This window comes from Dipodomys spectabilis, unplaced genomic scaffold, assembly GCF_019054845.1.
Source record: "Dipodomys spectabilis isolate Male_0828 unplaced genomic scaffold, ASM1905484v1 ptg000238l, whole genome shotgun sequence".
Taxonomy (NCBI): Eukaryota; Metazoa; Chordata; class Mammalia; order Rodentia; family Heteromyidae; genus Dipodomys; species Dipodomys spectabilis.
Genome location: NW_024870915.1, coordinates 1,713,491 through 1,721,780, shown reverse-complemented (window position 1 = coordinate 1,721,780; position 8,290 = coordinate 1,713,491).

Sequence of the window (8,290 nt, the reverse complement as noted above, 5' to 3'; positions counted from 1 at the left end):
GTGTGTTCATATACTGGTCTTGGAGCTTCAACTCAGGACCCCAACCCCTGCAAAGCTGTTGCTGCTACCCAATTTCCTGCCACTGCAACTCAGCAATTACAGTCACAATTACCCTTTCCCTGGTATTTCCTTTCTCTGCTACTCATTTGGCTACCCATAATTCTTATCATCATGGTTCCAGCCACCTGATTCCTGACACCCTTGTCTCTGCTACCACATTCCCAAACAAAGCAAGGCAAGAGTAGGCACAGACAGTCGACTTCGTACTCCTCTTGCAGGCACAATGGGACTTTATTCTTCAGGTATTTATCCTGAGGGACTACCTAGTGTTGGAAAGAGAAGAGGTTACTCAGAGGGGACTAAAATCCAAGGATATCAATTTATAACTTGTTGCTAGGAAAAGCAGTCCCTCAGGTGAAAGTTAATGAGAAAAGAAAATTTGACAAAAATATTGGGGATGATATAAAAGGTTTAGCTTAGACTCTTGTGTCAGTGATATAAATTATTTTATGACATAGATATGTAACTATTTTGCATTTTAAAAAGTATATGAAGATTCACAATTATGTGGTACTTATATTAATTTATGTAATAGTTGCATATGATCATGTTAATGATATTCAATAGTTTATGCTTTATGATATGCTTATTACTCTGCAATATGAATTGACTCTCTAAAAATAAATGGAATTGCATTGTCAAATACTACAAGGAGATTACTGAGGCTAATACCAAAACGAAAGCTGGTAAAAAAAAAAAAACAAAAACGAACAAAGCTACAAGTTTGAAGGGAAGGGGTCAGTGGTAAGGGCTATGATAAAAGAGAAATTCTTCACCATGGGATCTTGGAAGAATAGAATGTGTCTTGTTGAATTACTAGCTTTTTAATCATTCTTAGAAAGCAGAACATGATTTTTGATTCTTGCTTTTTGGAACCTCTTTAATGAGTAGTTAAACAAAAAATGATCGAAATGACTGAAAATCCACTGACATGAATTATTAGATTAACATACTCAAAGTTGCCTTGAGATGCAGGCAGGCTGGATTCCTTTCCTATTAAATTAATGGAATAAGCTTCCTTTTGAATGGTTGGACAGTCCATGACACTTGTTCCAAAACAAGAAAAGATACTGGAGAGAAAAAAAGATGAAGGAGACTCTAAAGGCTGCTGAAATTAGCATATTTCCCATTTGGACATTAATGGGTTGTTACTACAAAGAATTAGAATTTCATCTTAAGATAATTTCAAAATAGATGTGCTAAAGGATAGCTTCGAAATGTAATATTTAATGTTGTTGGATTACTTGAAGATAAAGGTTTACAGAAAACTTTAAATTCCAGTAAACTGTAATGTACCAATAAACACCTAGAAGAAATATAATTTAAAAATTCACCTGTTCAAAGCAAACCCTGGCAGGAAAGTCTCTGAGTCACTTATCTCCAAATAGGAAGTGGCATTGTGGCTCAATTGGGAGAAAGCTCCCCTTGTGCTCAAGAATTCAGGGATATGTTAATACCCAGGCCCTGAGTTCAATCCCCATGACTGACAAGAAGAAATTTTAAAGAATTAAACCATTAGGGACAGAAGGAGACTCAGTGGAAGAATGTTTGTCTTGCATGCATGAGGTCCTGGGTTAAATTCCTCAGCACCACATAAGCAGAAATAAACTGGAAGTGGCACTGTGTCTAAAGTGATAGTGCGCTAGCCTTGAGCTGAACAGCTCAGGGACAGCACCCAGACACAGAGGTTAGGCCCCCCTACCAACAACAACAACAAAAATTAAAGCCTCAAACAGCCTGAAGATATTTTCCAGAATAATGAATGCAGCATTATCCGTTTACATGACTTAGTGAATTGAAACCTAGTTTACCAGGGGAGATGGTGGGCATTTTGTGTGTGTGCCAAAGCCTACAAAATTATTTTGTACTTTCCCAGGGAGGGAGAAAGGAGGAAATGAGGGGGGGGGTGTGAGGTGTTTGGTGGACTTGCCCTTTGATTCACTGATTGTTTTCTGGAGTTAAATTCAGAGAAATTCTGCTTGCAATCCTAGTTGCAAGGGGAATGAAGAAGCCATGTCCTGGAAGTGGTTTTGTCCTCTCCTTGGCCTGGTTCTAACCACCATTGGATAATCCAAGTCCCACTTCAGGACCAAGATGCCTTGAAGACTACTGATCCATTGAGCAGATGGACCTAACCGCAGCCAGAATAGGCAGAAAATGCAATTCAGAGGGCAGCACTGGAAATCTACAGCAGGCAGAGATTTTTTTATATATTTTTATTGTAAAAATACTGTACAGAGGGCTCAGAGTTACAGGAATAGGTAATGAGTACATTTCTTACACAGCATTGTTACCTCCTCCTTTGTTTTTCCCCTGCTATCTTTTCCCTCCCCACATCTCCAACTCCTCCCTCCTCGACCCCTGCCTGACATTGCAAATTCATTTTCGACACAGTGTCCTCTACATGTCATTGTCACAATGGGTCAACCTGCATCCCCATTTAACATTCTGCCATATCCCTTCCACTCTCCAAATTACAAATATATATGCTATATATGATATATGATATATATACATATAATATATATACATATATATACATACATATATATATATGCATATATATATATATATATATATATATATATATATGTGTGTGTGTATGTATATATATGATGCAGAACACTTGAATCAAATACAGTGGAAACAGGGCTATACCGTGGGGGGATGAACCTACAAAAGAATCACAGAGTGCATTATGAGCATATTAAAAACAAAATAAAGAAAGGAAAAACCACTTGTGTCTCTGACTTGGGGTACATTTCGCTTAACATCATCTTGTATGGTTATATGTTCTTAGTCTTTGATCTTCTTCGCTTGTCCTAGGCATGTTCTAATCCTTGCAAACAAAGGTAAAACAAGGTAAACCATGGGTCCTATGTTTCTTTGGGTCTGCTTACTTCACTTAATATAATTTTTACCAAGTCTTTCCATTTCCTAACATATGGAGCAATGTCATTCTTTCTGATGGAAGCATAGAATTCCAGTGTGTGTGTGTGTGTGTGTGTGTGTGTGTGTGTGGGTGGGTGGGTGGGTGTGTGTGTGTGTGTGTGTGTGTGTGTGTGCCACATTTTCTTGATCCATTCATCTGCTGAGGTGCATCGGGTTTGGTTCCATATCATAGCTATGGTGAATAATACTGCAATAAACATGGTTTTGTTGGTAGCTTTGTGATTATTTGGGTAAGTGCCCAAAAGTGGGGTTGCTGGGTCATTGGGGAGCTCTAATGGAGTCTTTTGAAGAAATTCCATACTGCTTTCCAAAGTGGGTAAACAAGTTTACACTCCTACCAATAATGCAGTAGGGTTTCCTTTTAGCCACATCCCCAACAGCATCTGTCATTATTAGATTTCTTGATTATAGCCATTCTAACTGGAGTAAGGTGCAATCTCAATCTGATTTGCATTTCTTTTATGACTAGAAAAGTTAAGCATTTCTTCATGTGTCTAATAGACATTTTTTATTTCATCTTCAAAGAAATCTCTCCTTACAACTTCAGCCCACTTAGTTTTTGGGCAGTTGTTCCTTTGAGGACTTTTTGTTGGGGGAATTTATGATTTTGAGTCCTAAGTATATTTTAGATATAAAACTTTGTCTGTTTTATGACTCATGAAGTACTTCTCCCAGTAAGTGGGCTTTCGATTACTTGCTATCTATGAGCTGTACCTTGCAGAAGCTCTACTGTTTCATGCAATCCCATTTCTCCAAACTTCTTTGATTTGTTTTGTTTCTGGTTCTCTATTAAGAACATTTTGGCCTGTGCTAAAGATCCTTGGAGTTTCTCTTATCCTTCATGTAATGTTTTCACGGTGTCAGCTTTTATTTTGAGGTCTTTGATCCATTTGGCCTTGAATCTCATGCAGGCTGATATATATATATATATATATATATATATATATACACATATATATGTATATATATATGGATCTTGCTTTACTTTTCTACAGATGTTTAACAAATTTTGCCAATACCATTTACTGAAAAGGCTGTCTTTCTTGGATTCTATTTTTTTTAGCTCCATTGTCAAAGATCAGGTGGCTATAGGGCACTTGGTTCATTTCTGAGTCTTCAGTCCTATTCCATTGGTCCTCAGGTCTGTTCTTGTGCCAGTACCAAGATGTTCTTATTAGTATGGCTTTTCACTATAGTTTGAAATTGGAGCTGATATTGTTCCAGTGCTGTTCTTTTGGCTAAGGACTGACGAACCTACAGCCAGCAGTATACTTAATGGTAAAAAGTTGAAGTCATTTCTTATAAATTCAGGAAAGAGATAAGTATGTCTGCTCTCTCCACTCCTCTTCAACTTAGTATAAGAATGCTAGCTGGGACAATAAGACAAGATGCAAAATTAAAGGGAATCCAAATAGGGGAAGATGAAGTAAAACATACAAGATGACCAATGGAATAGAATTGAAAACCCAGAAATCAATCTACAGACCCATAGGCATCTAATTTCGATAAAGGAACTAAAAAAAATAGAATGGAAGAAAGACAGCCTGTTCAGTAAACGGTGCTGGCAAAATTGGTTAACTGCTTGTAGAAAAATAAAGCTAGACCCTTATTTATCACCCTGCACCACAATCAACTCCAAATGGATCAAAGACGTCAGAGTCAAAGCAGACACTCTGAAAATACTACAGGATGAAATAGCAGAAACCCTAGGTCTCCTTGGCACAGGCCGAAATTTTCTTAATAGAGATCCAGAAACACAAAAGATCAAAGACAAATGGGAAAGATGAGATTGCATGAATTTCAGAGCTTCTGCATGGCAAAGGACAAAGCTAGCAAGATCAATAGAAAGACCATGGATTGGGAGAAGATCTTCACTGGCCATGCAACGGACAAGGGTCTCATATCTAAAATATATCTGGACTCAAAAAATTAAATCCACCAACAACAAATCCTCAAAGAAACAAATGTCCAATTAATAAGTGGGCTAAAGACTTAAAGGGAAACTTCTCTGAAGAGGAAAGAAGGATGGCCAATAAGTACATGAAGAAATGCTTAACCTCTCTAGCCATAAAAGAATTGCCAATAAAAACAACATTGAGGTACCACCTCACCCCAGTTAGAATGGCTATAATCAAGAACTCTAATAACAACAGATGCTGGAGGGGATGTGGACACACGGGAACCATACTACATCATTGGTGGGAGTGAAAACTTGTTCAACCACTGTGGAAAGCAATATGGAGGTTCCTCAAAAGACTCCTCATAGAGCTCCCCTATGACCCAGCAATCCCACTTTTGGGCATTTACCCACATGATCAAAAAGAAGACCATACTAAAACTACCAGCACACCTATGTTTATTGCAGAAGTATTTACAATAGCTATGATATGGAACCAAACCAGAGACCCCTCAGTAGATGAATGGATCAAGAAATTGTGGTATATATACACTATGGAATTCTATGCTTCCATCAGAAAGAATGACATTGCCCCATTTGTTAGGAAATGGAAAGACTTTGAAAAAATTATATTAAGTAAAGTAAGCCAGACCCAAATAAACAAAGTTCCCATGGTCTCTCTTATTTGCAGTAAATAGAATATGTCTCTGTCAAGCAGAATAGGACAGATAATTTGATGTTAGGGAAATTAACCCTAAGATATGTATTCAAATGTTTTTTTTTCTTTCATGAGATTGTTTCTAACACATTTATAAGATCATTTCTTTGTCACTTTGTATGTGCCTCCCCCATGATATAACCCCTGCTTTAACTGTATTTGATGTCGGTATAATTTCTGGAGGGGAATGGCAAATACAAATCATTTAACTAGGGATACAGGTGGACCTATTGCAACAATGAGATGTACAAGTCATTATGTCAAAATTGAACTTTACAACTTTGGTGGTGGGGAGGAGGATTGGGTGGCGGTGCAAGGGGAGGATGGGAAGAGATGGATCCTTGAATCAAAGTAGGAGGCTACAACGCTTCAGAAGAAATGTACTCATTATCTTGCCCAGGTAATTTTAACCCCTCTGTACAGTATTTTCACAAAAAAATAATAATTTTTTTTAAAAAAGAAGAAAACAAAACCTGAAGATGACATGATCTTGTATTTAGTGGACTCCATGGACTCCACACCCAATTTACTTGAGCTGATCAAAAACTTTGGCCAATTAACAGAATATAATTTTGTTTCAATAAAACCAACCAAGAAAGGAATAAAAAATAAACAGCAAAGGAATACACAGTTGGAAATTTGGGCTAATTTTGTCATTATGTTTTGAGAAGTCAAGTTCACTATAAAAATGCAACTCATATATAATGCTCAGTTGTGTTTAAATTGTTGTCTTAATTACAGAACATTTCTACATGCAAAAGAGCTTATGATTCCCAACCAAAAATTTGAAAAATTAAGCATCATTCTGTTAGATTCCAAAGAAATGATGAAGGATTACAAAAGTTTAAGCCTGGAGAAATAGGAAAGTTCATTTAATGTAGGACTTTGTGGACCTGGCTAAATTAGAATTTAGATTTAAAATAGATGTTTTTTTGTTTGTAATTTAATATTCTATAGGATACTACAAAATTCTTTTCAAGTAAAAGATTTAATTTACAAATTCACAAAAGATTCTGGCATTAATTGACTAGAGCAGTTTTTCAAGTGAGGTATAATAAGAACTTAGTTAATAGATAATCCCAACAGTTCATGTGTAAAATGATAATGTGAATAATCTAGAAATATTTCCAACAAATTGATGATATTAATTTATAAATATAGAAAAAGAGCAATCTTTTGAGACTTTGGTGTAACATCGTATGAAGAGCGTAATTGTGTGACATCCTTTTTTTTTCTACCTATACATAACACAGGAAGAAATTTCCTTAATTATGTACCTCTGTATACAATGAGAAAAATGCTAGGTTTGAGGTTTGTTTTTTTTTTTGTTTTTGTTGTTTGGTTTGTCCTAGGGCTTAACCTCTGGGTTTGGGCATTATCCCTGAACCTGTTTTGGGGCAAGGCTACTGCTCTACCACTTGAACCTCAGTGCCACTTGGGTCTGGCTTTTCCTTATGAGTTTATTGGAGATAAGAATCTAAGGAACTTTCCTGCCTGGGTGGGCTTTCAACCATGATCTTCAAATCTTAATATTAAGATATACAGATCTCCTGAATATCTGTGATATATAATATATATATGTAATAAAAAACATAAAATAAAAATAAAAATAAATAATGTTTGCTAGTGTTCTGATCTCAAGAATACCACTGCGGGGAAAATGATGTAGCAAAGTTTAGTGTAGTATTCTTTCCACAATAGGAAGGGCCTCACATTAGCAGAAGTGTAGTATTTTTTCACAATAGTGATAAACTAGTCATGATGTGAATTTAGGGAATTTAAGGTGCACCTTACAAGTTGGAAACTGTTGGGCTAGGATGACTTTACGGCATAAAACCTTGGGATTGACTGTCATAGAAATAATCGCTTACTCTGATGAACAAATGTTTACTCTTATGGAATCATTTATTGGAAGTGGAGCTGTGGCTCAAGAGGTAGAGCACTCACCTTGAGTTGCAGAGTGCAGGGACAGCGCCCAAGAACAGAGTTCAAGCCCCACGACAGACAAAAAAGGAATTAATTATTATAGATACTTCATAGTTTTATCTTCTACAATAACGTGTCTATTTTTTCTGTTGACTTTTAAATATGTAGTGCCTCATTGAAAACTGCATCTATTGCAGAATTAAATAAAATGCAAAGAGGTACTATTTTGAATGTCTCTGGTATGGCATGTTCAGAATTTGAAAATGAGTAGTTAGTAGTCATAGGAATGTTGAGGAACAGATATATTCTGTCCTCTTAAAAATTAGGCAGTTTTCAAAGTTAGGGGTTTCCATAGAATTGAACTGTTTTCTGCTTTAGTATAAGACAGTACTAAAATGATGTTTTTTTCAAAATAATGGCAAGTATATTCTGAAAATATTATGTAGTTTGATAACATTCCAGTTGATGTCACTCTGATAAAGAAAGAGCTAATTCAAATTAGCAGCCAAAATGTTCATTTTTAAAAGATAATACACATAGAATAATTCTTACTATAAAAATACAGTGAAATTATATTTTATGTAGCTCATTTTTAACTTAATTTTATTGTGAAGGTGATGTAGAGAAGGGGTTGCAGTAATTATAAGGTATTGAATATATAACATGTCAAAATTTTTACCCCCTCCCACTTTTTCTCACACTTTCCCTTCACCCCAATACCCCTCACAAATTGTAAT